This window comes from Rhipicephalus sanguineus, chromosome 2 (genome assembly GCF_013339695.2).
Source record: "Rhipicephalus sanguineus isolate Rsan-2018 chromosome 2, BIME_Rsan_1.4, whole genome shotgun sequence".
Taxonomy (NCBI): domain Eukaryota; kingdom Metazoa; phylum Arthropoda; class Arachnida; order Ixodida; family Ixodidae; genus Rhipicephalus; species Rhipicephalus sanguineus.
Window position 1 is genome coordinate 83,736,831 of NC_051177.1, and position 14,318 is coordinate 83,751,148.

The window sequence follows — 14,318 nt, forward strand, 5'->3', positions numbered from 1 at the left end:
CAAACGTAGATTCGCCTACAGCCAACAACATCTCCGCCTTCCCGAGGTTCTTCAAAAGAAAAGCAAAGATTTATGTAAAATGCATCCAAAAATTGATATAGGATGTAATGCCAATCGGCTTTCGCAGTGTGTCCGTTTTTATTTGAGCGCAAGCTTAGGAAAGAAAATGTGAACACTGTGGGAGTCGCGTTTTCTTACAGGCTTTCAGGTAGCAAGGTGACTTCGAAGGATGAAGCAGATGGGGGACAAGAAAACGAAAAAGTCTATTAAAGATGAGCGAAGTAGCTACGTCGGCTTCTTCGCTCACTGCCGTCTTGTTTTGAAACCGTCGGTGCTCATGCGTCGTGTGGGCTCACGTCCCTGGAATCTCGGGGAGAGGTCCCGCTGATGCTTCCCTCTAACACAGTGCGGCTATATTATAGGTATATATATATAAAAACCCAAAATAGTGCATTCCCTCTTCGTGTGAGTGTCCGTGTGTTTCTTGCAAAAAAACAGGCCGGTGCTCGTTGGGGCTGGCATAGGCTATAGGGTGTCACGAGCTTCAAGGAATGCCTTGTGGTCTTGCCGTATCGTTCACCAAAGGACATAGGACACTGGCGTGGTGCGGCCTGTGCCTTCAGGAAGGAAAAATGACCCGAGACCAGAACTTGTCTTTCTTGCGGGTGTCAGATCTTCTGGACGGGGTAGCTTCCGTTTGTCCACTTGCAATCCCCGCCCCAGTGCCAGTAGCCGCCAGGGCCACGGGCGCACTCTTCCCGCTGCCCGCCTGAGCGAAGCCTTCCTCGATTCCCACGTTTTTAGCCCGGAACCGGAAGAAGGGACATTGCAACCGGCCTGATTTCGGCTCGGGGCTCTCCATGAAGCGCACGGTCGCTCCACTTCCTCCCGTACCTCCTCCGCATTCGTCGCCCAACTCTTCTTGGTCGTCTGGGTGCGAAGATGCAGAGTGAGTGGAGTCGGCGCTCTTGTGTTTCTTCATCTTGTTGGACTGAGACAGCTTCCATCTGATACCCAGGAACGAAGATTTCCCACTGCCAGTTACTTTGGTGGCCGGGTCGTGGTCGCCTTTGCTAACGTGTAGTGGGTCGTGGCTATCGGCGCTATTGGGTATGGCATTGGCAAATGCGTTTTCGAGTACGTTGACGATTTCTGCTGTGGTCGTCACTGGCGGCGCGGATGCGGCGCTCTGTGCGATAGTGGCGCGCTTTTCATCTGTAGTTTCAGTCATGAGTGGACAGGAAGCGATGTTGTTTCTTCTAGCTTTGAACAACGGTTCAGCATTGTTCTTCTTGGCGTTGGCCACTGTTGCTGCTGCTGGCTCAGGAGTTTTAGAAGGTACACTGTTCATAAACATGCCAATCTGCAAAAGAAGAAAAAGAGTGGTGCAGTAGGTGAAATGGCGACAACGTAAGTTCATGATGACCTTCTTTCCCTCAAATGTTAAGGACACTCTTCACACTCAAGTAATACATGCTAAACCTAGCTCTCTTTAATCAGGCAGCCAAGGGCTCAAACCTCACTCTTCCATATTCTTCGCCTTCTTTCTCTTCTCAGCCCACGTCCCACATGTATTACTTTTGCCCCGTAAGAATATGTGTTTTTGAATGAGCACATTTTGTTTTGAATACTTTATGATAATTCCGAATCGAATTTTCTATGAACTATTTATGTGTAATCAACACAGCAGATCAGGTTTCGAACCAAGCATAAATTTTGTTTACTAAAACTTGGTTGTTAGCGTTGTCTTCATGCGCAAACAAGTTTTATATAAAAAAAAAACGTATTGTTAGGATGTGAATAAAGTTGGACGGTTTCATTTTAGTAGGGAAGGTGGAGCTGCAGTAACAGTACTGCCACATATTGTTGCCATATTGCCATATTGTTGCCATGTTGCTGCCATGTTGTTGCCACAACTTTATCTCAAGCAATCTGAGAGTCAGGAGATCGTCGATGGTTATTTGTCATTACCTGAGCTGTCTTATGTGAACATGTTACGAAGAGGTGCTCTCTGTACCTTGCATGCGTATATAACTACAACCAAGAAACGAGAGAAAAAAAAGATGTGCACAGATGCAGCAGCATTAGTTCTACAAAGACTCGTTCACTTTATTCTTCTGCTGTAAGTACGTGATCAAGTAACACTCTTTATTACAAAGTGACGAAGAAAACTGTATTTTCTGTGTTTCATAGTGATGCGACTGGTTCCGTGATGAACTGATTCTAACAAAAAATGAGCCTGTCTGATTTGAACACGCGGCCTACACTTGCAAGTTAGAAAGTGCAAGCTATTCAGAAAGTAATCAGATTGGTAGAAATTAATGTGTAAAAATAATATTTCCGCGAAATGTTTTTTTCCAGCAGGGCTCATGTTTAAACGAGCACGATGCCAACGGCAGCTAATTATTGCTAAACGAAAGCGAATAATATTTCACACTTATGTGCTACTACATTTTACATAAATCTGCAGCTCAACATTGTCAATCCTAAATAATGTAAAAAATTTGCGAGTGTGCTACGAGAACGTAAAAAATTTAGTAATAGTCACTGTCCTACGTATGAACACAATCTACGTATATCTAATTATTATCTTTACACATTAAGTAACAATAATCATTTACCCCTTCCAGAGATCTACGTAAGAGCCATAATTGTCAAAGCAGAAGTTGCGCAGCTTGTAGAGAAGCATCGAAATAATTTTGCCTCTCGAAATAACTTCTGCTGCTTTAGTTTTTCCGGACTGCACACAAAGCGATCTAGACTTTAAAAAAGATAGTACGTGGAGACTAGGCGCTTCCGAGCAGAGACATTAGTAACCCTCTCACATGCTACTAAGTACTAATCAACCATCAATACTGCAGACTGACGGGACTAACGAATAGGGAGCAAGCAGAAGTGAAATATGAACGCCACCTCATAGTTTTGCTTGAATTGGTGAATTCTGTTACGACACACAGCGTGCACATCTTGCAACTTGCCGTGAACAGCACATTCGGTGAAAACATAAAGGCAGCTTTACAAATAGTATTTTATTGCGCATTGTGCTAAAGAAGAAGCTATCACTGTCTCTACAGTATTTATTATAATACTAGTTTTTTTAGGAATTCGGCTCTGCCCTCTTGAAAGCTCTTTTTCACTGCATTGTGTAAATCATTAAGATTTACTGACATTGATAGTTTTGCTGACCGAGCCGTTTGATAGCATTTGTGCCGATTTTTGTGGTGTTCCTGCTTGTATATGCTCCGCCATTTCGATAAAAACAGTTGACAGTCAGGGTTGTGTCATGTGCATCACTGTCTCGTAGTTTGCGCCGTTGAGCCATAATGTTGATGAACCAACTAGCCCACTAGAAACCCGTGTTGTATTATTTTCGTGTTGCATTAGGGAAATGAATTAGCACACAGCCAGCTCAGTGAAACGTACACTCAACACTTTAAACAGCAAATTTTTTAGAAGGGGACGTACCTCGTCCGCTTCTAAGCACGGCGACGGGACGGCAGACGCGCGGCGCACGGGAGAGGAGGAGGGAGAAAGCAGCATGCTGTCGTCGGCCGGCTGTTGTCCAGCAGCCGGGGTCTGTGCATCTGTGCCCGGCCTCGACGCCATGTCCACCAAGTAACAACGAAGAGGGAAGTCACCCACGTCCAGGTTGTCCTCGAACACGTAATCTTTCTTCGTCAGGTGGCTGGAAGTACAAAATGATAAATAAGTATTGGCATAGGCGTGCGCAGGGTTCCCCATTAGGGGGCGCAAAGGTTCGTCGCAGCGCCCCCCCCCCCCACCCTACTAAGTCAATGTATGGGGCAGATTTTGCGCCCCCCCCCCCCTCTTAGGTGACTAGCAGGGTCAATATACGGGGCAGATTTTGCGCCCCCTTTTAGGTGATTAGGGGGGGCAGCCACCCTCCCCTGCCCCTCCCCCCCCCCCCCCCCCTGTGCGCACGCCTATGACTATTGGTGTTTTAAGTCCCAAAACCACGATATGATTACGGGAGATGCCATAGTGGAGGGTTCCGGAAATTTCGACTTCCTAGGGTTTTTTAACGTGCTCCTAAATCTAAGCACACGGCCTTCCAGGATTTCGCCTCCACCGAAAAGCGACAGCCGCGGCCGGGATTTGAACCCGCGACATTGGGGTCAGCAGTCCAGCACGACAGCCACTAGATCACCGCGACGGGTGGCGAGAAGTGATAAGCCATTTCGATGGGCGAAGGTAAATAACAGTGTGAACGCTATGTGTGCGCTTTCATCAACCTCCACATACTCACCATCACCATTAGTCGGGCTCTCTGGATTAAACGGAAGCTCGCTCTTTAACCATTGTCTTATAAGAGTAGAGGTCGTAAGTTGGAGGTGAAGAGTAGCAATAATCACGAGGCTATGACAAATGCCGACGTTCGTGTCAGCAAGAGTAATCTACATGCTGCCTTGAATGTAACGCTGCAGTATTAACGCGATAGCGCTAAAAAGCGCGTTTCGCAGAAATTCCGGCGTCGGCGTCGTCTTTGGATGTGAGCGAAAAATCAGCGTTGACCGTGAGTGAAAATTCGGGGTTGATGCAAATAAAGAAATAATAAAAAATTGGACCATCTCCTCGAAGGGAACCCTGATGGGACGCGAAGCAGCAGCGTTGCGCACGGGTGGCGTCACGGGTTGAACGGCGCTAACGCGGGTGCTGCGGTGAGCGCTGGAAGATTCGTTTGAAGCGAAACTCGGTGTAGCGTTTACTGGTGTAAACGTTTGTTTAAAACGCAGACACGGGAGGCGAGCGGGCGTTGGAGCCGGCAGCTGCGGGCGCTCCGGCGGGTGAGGGAGAGTGTGACGTACGCGCGCACCTGCGAGGGAAGCGTGCGAGGGGAGCGTGACGTCAACGGCCAGCTGCGGCGTAACCTACTTGGCACCACTCCAACACCTGCGCCGAGGGAAGCGCGTTGTCTCGCGTTTGTGCGGACGGAGGGACAGCGTTACACAGGCTAGTCAAAGAGCTGCTTCCCATCTAAAAAAAATTTTCGGCTCGAGTGGGATTGGGGATTCGAACCTGCGGACAATCGCTCCGTGGCGCGATGCGTTTAGCTGCTGAACCGCCACGCATACATCCTCTAGCATTCCTCTAGCATACTAACGGCGAACTATTTATATACGCCATTTAGCGTTGGTGGTACGCACATCTAGGAGGTTCTTCAGCAGCTTGAAAGAAAAACCCACCAGATGGCGCAAAGGGCCCGCGGGCGCGCTTACCGTGTTCTGTCGCGCCGCATGCATGGATGTAGGAGCCGACACGCGTCCGCATTTTGGCTTTGCTTGCGGCACGGTTTGGGTGTAGACCGAAAAGCGAAGCCAGGCTAGTGATTGGGAAGGCGATACGAGCACGGTCCGATTACGCTATCGTGTTTTAATCTTGAAAGCGAAGCTCAAGCATCCTCCAAGTGTTTGCTAACGTGCTGTAACCAAATGGATAAGCCGGAGGCTCACAAACAAATACCATACGAGACTTCCGTTATTTGTTTCTTATAAACCGCTTATTCGGTACTTTTGTTGCAGAGTAACAAATAGGACAAGTGTATGGTTAACATCGCTGTGTTTCTCCTTTTCACAGTTCATTCTCACTTTCCAGATTGACCATCTCAGAGAGCGTTTACTTGCTTACTAAATTATTGTCTAGGTTAACTTCCGACAAACACATACAAACTAATACAGACCAAGTTCCTAATAGTTCACTCTGTAATATGTGATCGCGATATAAATACCATAATTTATTCGTGCGCTTCAATTCACACAAATACCCGAATCAAAAGTTCTTACATGAGGGCTAAAATTTACATATTCTGATCGTAATCAGTCTGAATAGCGTTTGACGCTACTTTCAAACTTTTTTTGTCACGACATCGCACCCTCAACACATTGCTCAAGGATTCGGCATCGTAGCGACAGTAACCACCTGTGACTGTGTTTAATAACTGAATACTTGATTAGATTGAACATACGTGTGTATTCCGGTAGTGCTCGGTGAAGCAGCTATAGTGTGAAATGCCAATTTTACGCACGCACCTCCTAGCCACCTCGGTGAGGTTTACTCTGGATGGCTTGGACAGGCTCTCCGTCTTGTTTGCCAGGGTGACTGTATTCCCAAAGAGACAGTAGCGAGGCATTGTCATTCCTACAACACCGGCCGTCGCGTAGCCGGTGTGTACACCGATGCGCATCTGCAAGTAGAGAAGTAGATATAGTTGCACAAATGCAGCAAGAGCGTAGAGGAACGATCGTTAGCGCAGTCGCCATGTTACTCTAAAAACAGTGGTGGAAGTGACGATATTCTGAAGCTATAACGTCTATGTCAGCTTAGCTCGAAGAAACTTGCTTTACCACGGAGCGCCCCCCCCCCCCTCCCCCAACTTAAAAAAAAGAAAAGTGTGGTGCTAAACACAGTATCCGGTTCACACCACGTATGTGGAATGTAATCTGCTATACTCTGCCTTCTGCCGCAGTGGCCATACTGGGCAAACCGGAAAGCACGTGAACGTTAGACTGCAAGAAAACCACACAAAAATGAAAAGCAAGTATCGGTTATCAAACCTTATACCGCACTGCATTGGCCATAAATACGACCATAGGACTGCGCACACCTTACATATGCGCAGTGATACGAACAAAACTTTAATTTGAGAAGCATATGACATTACCATGTATAGCGTGAAATAGATCAGCCGGCCGAACTATTCGCGCCCCCCTCCCCTTTTACTTTTTTCTTGCGTGTTTGGAAATACCTCTTCTCTGATTTTCTCCACATAACTTCCTCTTTCTTCCTTGAGCGTTCTCTCCGCTCCCAGGTAATTTTGTCGTTTCAGTCTGTAGTGTGCTGTGATTGCTTAGTACATGCGCACATCTCTCTGTTAGAGCAAGCGGTATTCAGAAGAATTCAGGTCAAAGCGCAAATTTCATCATAAGGCAGCTAATTTGATCCACATGGGGTGGACATGTCCGACTATGTATTAAAGCGCTCTAGAATCAGAGGCTCTGCCACATAGCTGAGACCCCAACATCCAGTAGGACATAATCGGTCACTCCTTTACTGCTGCCGTGTCTCTTGGGATTCCGGCCGATGTGTAGGGGAGACGGGGCAGATAGATTTCTCTATTTCGCTCCATTTACAATCCTTGGCTAACTGATGCAGCAGGTGTAGTGAACAATACAGACGACGACGAAGCAGCCAAGAAAGCAAGCCACATCGTGAGTGGTAGCCACGCGACCCGAGCTTGCGCTTGCTTGGATTTTGGACCCTCGACGTTCCTCGTCGTTCCTTCACGTTTGTACGTGAATAAACCACGTGACATTTGGTGGAGGTACGTGGATTCTCCGTACGAACCTGGAACTTCGCTCTCGCAAGCTCCCCCCTGTCCGTGACACCAACATGGCCAACGAGACCCCTCCTCAGGCTGGACCTTCGGCTGTCCACGTCACCTGCGGCGCCGTGTATCCCCAGCGAGATCCGCCCATCTTCTCCGGCTCAGGTGAATCGGACGTGGAAGATTGGTTGTTGAGGTACGAAAGAGTCGGCGCCAGTAACAAATGGGACGACCAAATGAAGCTTGGCTACGTCACGTTTTATCTCGCGGACATCGCGCAGCTGTGGTATCACAACCACGAGGCTGAAATTCCAACTTGGGCAGCTTTCAAGACTGCTGTTACAGACGTGTTTGGGCGGCCTACGGTTCGCAAGCTTCACGCCGAGCAGCGCTTGCGTCAACGTGCGCAGCATGCGGGCGAGAACTACACGGGCTACATCGAGGATGTCCTGAATCTGTGTAACCGCGTGAACTCCGCCATGAGCGAGGAGGACAAAATCAGGCACATCCTGAAGGGCATCGAGGACGGCGCCTTTCAGATGCTGCTCGCGAGAAACCCTACCACGATCGCGGCACTCGTCTCACTCTGTCAGAGCTTCGACGAGTTGCGTAGACAGCGCGCGATCGCCCGTCAAGCCCTCACGACGCCCGACACGCTCTCAAGCTTGCAGCTAGCTGCCCGTCCTGCCGATCAGCAGCCGCTTTTGTCCACGATCAAGGACTTCGTCCGCGAGGAGGTAGCGCGCCAGCTATCATTACTGCCGCTCGCGCACGAGCCTGCGCAGGCTTTGGCTCCGGACCTACAACACGCCATTCGAACCCAAGTTGCGGAGGCCCTCCCACCGATTCTCCAACAAGCACCCGTCACTGCACCGCTTACCTACGCCGCCGTCGCTGCTCGCCCGCAGCAGCCTACGCCATATTCTCGACCTGCCATGGCACCCCATCCCTTGCCGACGACCGTGAACGCCGCGTCGCATACCTTCGCGAGACCTTCGACTCAATTTTACCGCCGCTCAGACGCGTGGAGAACGACAGACAATAGGCCCATCTGCTTCGCCTGTGGTATCGCTGGACACGTCGCCCGCTACTGTCGCCAATGTCCTCCATTTGACGCCGTGGGCAGGCATGTTGCGTCGTCGTCAAGGGCGCCACCAAGGTACACACTTGACGATCAACGATCCTACGCCAACCACCGATCACCATCCCCTCGACGACGCTCCCTGTCACCAATGCGTCGCCGACCTACTACGGAAGAGGGAAACTGATCGCTGCAGTTCCGGAGGCAAGAGCTGCATGCGAGTCGAACTGCTCAAGGCCTCCATCTTTTTCGCCGCAAAACGTTATCGACGTCAATGTTGAAGGGACCGCCGCACAAGCGCTTATTGACACAGGAGCCGCCGTTTCCGTAATCTGCGAGAACCTATGCCGCAAGTTAAAAAAGGTGACCACGTCGCTCTCGGGACTAATGCTCCGCACGGCCAGCTCACAGTACATAGCACCTTCTGCTGTGTGCACCGCGCGTGTCACTATTCAAGGCGAACTGTACGTCATCGAGTTTTTCGTGCTAGCGTCATGCTCCCACGACGTTATTGTCGGCTGGGACTTTCTTTCGCGTCATCGTGCCCTGATAGACTGCTCCCGTGCAGAAGTCGCCCTTACGCCGCTGCAAACAGCTCTTTCGGTGGATCCCCTTCCCGACGCTTACAGACTTGTCGTTGCTGCGGACACAGATATAGCCCCGAAAACGTCCACCCTGGTAGCCCTGACCTGTAACGCCGCTCCAGACGGAACTGTTCTGTTCGTCCCGTCCGAGGTATTTCTCCGCCGCCGCGGCTTGCGACTACCGTTTGCCGTACTCGCCGTTGAATCGGGTGCTACAATTATGCTGGTTGCGAACTCACTGACATCCTCAGTTACATTACTTCGCGGGGAATGTTTGGGCAACATACAAGACGTTGACCTGCTGCGTTCTCTGGAGTTTGCTGAAAACCAACCCGACCTCCAGCTGAATGCCATAACACCACCTGTTGTCACTTCTTCCGCTCCAGACATTTTCCACCCTTCCGTTGCCGCTGATCTATCGCCGACACATCGACGCGAACTCTTAGCCCTTCTTCGAGAGTTCCGCTCTTCCTTTGATTGCGCTCAACCATCATTGGGGCGTACAACGAGCATCACGCACCACATTGACACCGGTGGTAATGCTCCCTTACGCCAACGACCATATCGAGTTTCAGCGGAAGAGCGGCGTATTATCAACGAACAAGTCGACGATATGCTCAAGCGCGGTGTCATCCAGCCATCCCAGAGCCCCTGGTCGTCCCCTGTTGTGCTTGTGCGCAAAAAGGATGGATCAATTAGATTCTGTGTCGACTACCGCCGCCTCAATAAAATAACTCGGAAGGATGTATACCCGTTGCCACGCATCGACGATGCTCTCGATTGCTTGCAAGGAGCAGAATATTTCTCGTCGTTGGATTTACGCTCGGGTTATTGGCAAGTTCCGATGGCCGACCCTGACCGATCGAAGACTGCATTCGTCACTCCTGACGGGCTGTATGAATTTAACGTCATGCCGTTCGGACTCTGCAACGCCCCAGCTACCTTCGAACGGATGATGGACAACATCCTTCGCGGCTACAAGTGGAAAACCTGCCTCTGCTACCTTGACGACATTGTCGTTTTTTCTCGCGATTTTCCGACTCACCTTACTCGCCTTCGTGCAATTCTCACGTGTCTCACCTCTGCTGGCCTTCAACTTAACATCAAGAAGTGCCATTTTGCGGCGCGCCAGCTCACAATACTAGGCCACGTCGTCTGCAAGGAAGGCGTTCTTCCGGACCCCGCGAAACTCCGCGCCGTGGCCGAATATCCGAAGCCTAACTCTATGAAGACGCTTCGAAGTTTTATTGGGCTGTGCTCGTATTTTCCGTCGATTTGTGCGCGACTTCGCTTCTATTATCGCGCCTCTTACCAATCTACTGACAGCCTCCAACGGCCTGTCTGCTTGGTCACAGGAGTGTGACGAGTCTTTTATGACGCTACGGCGCTTATTAACGTCGCCTCCGATACTTCGTCACTTTGATCCTAATGCGCCTACGGAGATCCATACCGACGCCAGCGGGGTCGGTCTTGGCGCAGTACTGGCTCAACGAAAACAAGGATATGAAGAATACGTCGTTGCTTACGCGAGTCGAACCCTCAAGAAAGCCGAGTGTAATTATTCCGTCACAGAGAAAGAGTGCCTCGCCATTATCTGGGCTTTGGCCAAGTTCCGCCCGTACCTTTATGGCCGCCCTTTCGAAGTAGTGACGGACCACCATGCCCTATGTTGGCTGTCATCGCTGAAGGATCCGTCGGGACGCCTCGGTCGTTGGGCGCTTCGCCTACAGGAATACGACATTCGTGTTGTGTACCGATCCGGCCGCAAACACTCGGACGCTGATGCCCTATCCCGCTCGCCGCTACCGGCTGACACAGCTTCGTCGTCAGCTCCTTCAGCTGTCTTGACGCCAATTGACTTCGCAGACATGCCGTTGGAGCAACGCAAGGATGCGTGGATTTCCCATCTTCTCGACTTTCTGACTGACCCATTAGCACGTCCGGCCTCAAGAACTATCCGTCGTCAAGCCACGCATTTCACTATTCGAGACGACCTCCTCTATCGGCGGAATTACGCGTCTGACGGTCGGAGGTGGCTGCTAGTGATACCACGACACATGCGCACGGAAATCTGTACTGCTTTTCACAACGACCCGCAAAGTGCTCACGCCGGCGCTCTCAAGACCTACAACCGCCTGCGCCAGCGATACTACTGGCGCGGCATGTATACTTTTGTGCGCAAGTACGTACGTGCTTGTACTGCTTGTCAGCGCCGTAAAGCTCCACCTGAACGCCCAGCCGGTACACTTCAGCCTCTGCCTTGTCCGGCGCGTCCATTTGATCGCGTCGGTATCGACTTATACGGACCGCTTCCCTCGACTTCTTCTGGAAATAGGTGGATAATTGTCGGCGTAGACCACCTCACACGTTACGCGGAAACTGCAGCCCTGCCCACAGCAACAGCAAGAGAAGTTGCGTTTTTCATCTTACGCAACTTTGTCCTTCGCCATGGTGCTCCCCGTGAACTTTTGAGCGACAGAGGGCGTGTTTTTCTGTCTGACGCTATTCAAGCATTGCTCGCTCAGTGCAACATCATTCATCGCATGACGACCGCATATCACCCGCAAACGAATGGCCTCACTGAACGATTTAATCGCACCCTCGGCGATATGCTGACAATGTACACCGCATCAGACCAGACCAATTGGGACACCGTCCTTCCGTTTGTCACGTACGCGTACAACACCGCTACGCATGCGACCACAGGTTTTTCGCCTTTCTTTCTCTTGTACGGACGCGATCCATCATGCACGCTTGACACTATGCTTCCCTACACGCCTGACTCATCTGAGTACACTGCAATTTCTGACGTTGCCAGATACGCCGAAGATTGCCGACGATAGGCCCGTTCGCTGACAACCGAGGACCAAGGCCGTCAGAAGCTAAGGCACGACACCGACCGACCTCTCCCTACTTTCACGACAGGTGCCCTGGTTTGGCTTTGGATCCCCCCGAACACTCCTGGCCTTTCGTCGAAATTACTGGCCCGATATCACGGGCCCTACCGCATTCTCACTCGTACGTCCCCAGTCAATTATGAGGTCGAGCCTTTGACACCGTCCCAAGACTTACGTCGTCGTGGTAGGGAAATCGTCCACGTGAGTCGCCTCAAGCCCTATTATGATCCCGCCATACTGACAACGCCTTAGGTCGCCAGGATGGCTACGCTATTCACCGGGGGCAAATGTAGTGAACAATACAGACGACGACGAAGCAGCCAAGAAAGCAAGCCACATCGTGAGTGGTAGCCACGCGACCCGAGCTTGCGCTTGCTTGGATTTTGGACCCTCGACGTTCCTCGTCGTTCCTTCACGTTTGTACGTGAATAAACCACGTGACACAGGTATCGAACCATGACCAATTCTATTTGCTGTAACGCTGGATACGTAGGTCGCTATGGTTGACTGTGGGTTTCGGCTAAACAGAGCCGGCAGCACAACAGGAACATCGTCCCGGACAATACGAGCTGTGTGAACAGCCCTCTTTCGCACCGATCACAGTAAGAATCAAGGACGCCGATTTGATGCCACACGACGTGCAACACGCCTTTGGCCTCTAATAACTTGAACAGCGTGTCGTGGATTGCTTCGGTTCTGCTATACAGTGAAACCTCGGTGATACGATCACAGCTCATACGAATTTCGGGGTGATACGAATTTTTCGTTGATCTCGGCCAAGGCCCATTGGCCTGCAATGTAATGGAGTACGGTTGTTGCGAACCGATTTTCACCCAGCGACGTTTGATACGAACGTACGCTACCGCCCAGCTACGAAGAGGTGCTGACCGTGCTGTCGCAGAAGACGCGCCAAGCACGTGCAAGCGCGAGAACGCAAGCGTGGGCATGCGCGCCGCACCGCCAAATCGTCAGAATCACGGTGTAAGAAAAACACCTTCCTTATGGTCAGAATATATCTTCAGAGATCGTGTCACGGCCTTCGAGATTGTGTGCGCGAATCTTTGAGCCTCTTATGTGCCTTCGCATTTAGATTACAGAGGACATTAGCGCCATGCTTTCTTTTTCTAACGCGTCGACGCGGGCTGCTGTCGTTGTACTGTGTTTATACGTGCCTTCATCGTGCATCAGACATCCTATGAAAGGTGGACGAGGACCGAAAGAAGGCGAGGACGGTCTTGGCGAAGGTGTCAGGCCTCACGACGTCAACATGCGCGACCGTTGAGGTCCCACATGTGCGTGCATGACCTTAAATCTCCCCAAAAACATCCCCAACACCTAAGCCATAACAAAATCATAACACAGGACCGTGGTTTCGAAATTTTGTGGCTTTGATCCATCTCGTCAAAGCGCTTCTTTCGTTACTATAGCTGCAGTACTCCGGTGTCATGCAAAAAAGCATACTAAAACTTGGAAGGGGCTACCGCTGTCTGCGGGTCACAACGCACCTGGAAAAACAATAAATGAAAATGTACGCAAGTTTTCTTTTGTCGCATGCTAATTTTCCATGCTTTCTGGTGATACGAATTTCGGATGGTACGAATATTTTTGGTGGTCCCGTGAGATTCGTATCACCGAGGTTTCACTGTAGTTAGGAGAGCGCTCGCTGGGAACCGCTCGCTACAGCGATGCATCTCACGACTGCAGCCCAAGAGGTTTAGAACAAAAGGTGAAGGATATAGGGGGATGTTCCCTGTACTATGGCATAGCTCTATGCCGGTGGCCCTATCTGTATCAACCTAAAGTTAACTTGCAAGAAGAAAACTCTATGAAAATGAGAACCTTAGAAAAAGTCTGGAGCGTGCTAAATCCTGGACTTATGTGTCTCGCAGTGGCACTCGCAGCTCGGGGTTCGTAGCGCCCTGGCGTATTCCTTGGGTTAAGTTTGTGTTTCGAGCGCTCCCGAAGCGGATCTCTGAGGCAACGTAAAAAGAAACTCGTGATTGAGATCTTCTCCGCCAGGTGCCGCAACGATCGCAGCTGCTCACAAGAAAAGCGTCTGAGTTTTCAATGAACTCATTCAATTAATTTTTATTAATATTCCTGACAGTTATTGGCCCCTATCTCAAACTTATGCTCCGATATCGCACGTATCGAATATAATCCTTAACTTGAACCAGAATCATCGATTTCGTACCAGTTCTTTATCTAAAAGAAATTTTCTGAACATTCGGACAACAGGATTTAAGTGCTCGACCAGAAGTGCTTGGTAGAGAAAGAAGAGCCTCACTCGTTTCTGGTACATGAAGGTAAACAAATCTGTGTATTTTACTGCCGGAGAGCAGTGAAGCTGTCCCTGTATTCAAGGCCATAGTGAAATCCGTTTTCTCACCTTGAACGGATAATTTCAATAATGC